The sequence below is a fragment of the Myotis davidii genome, unplaced genomic scaffold (genome assembly GCF_000327345.1).
Source record: "Myotis davidii unplaced genomic scaffold, ASM32734v1 scaffold663, whole genome shotgun sequence".
NCBI lineage: Eukaryota > Metazoa > Chordata > Mammalia > Chiroptera > Vespertilionidae > Myotis > Myotis davidii.
This window is the reverse complement of record NW_006295816.1, coordinates 7,423,621-7,423,825: the sequence shown is the minus strand read 5'-3', so window position 1 is coordinate 7,423,825 and position 205 is coordinate 7,423,621.

Here is a 205-nt window from a genome sequence, read left to right as displayed (position 1 = left end):
GGAGGAAACGTCACCCTGGGGGTGAGTGCCACCCTGCAGTTGATTGCCTATGGCTAGGCACCTGGGGCTTTCTGCCCTGGTGACTTCTGTACCTGCCCATTGCTCTTGCTGTGCTCATGGCTGTCTTCAGCGTTCCCCCCTCAATGATTTTGGCTCTGAAATATTTCAGAGAAAAGGGGCGCCGGGCCTCTTCTGGCTGCGTCCT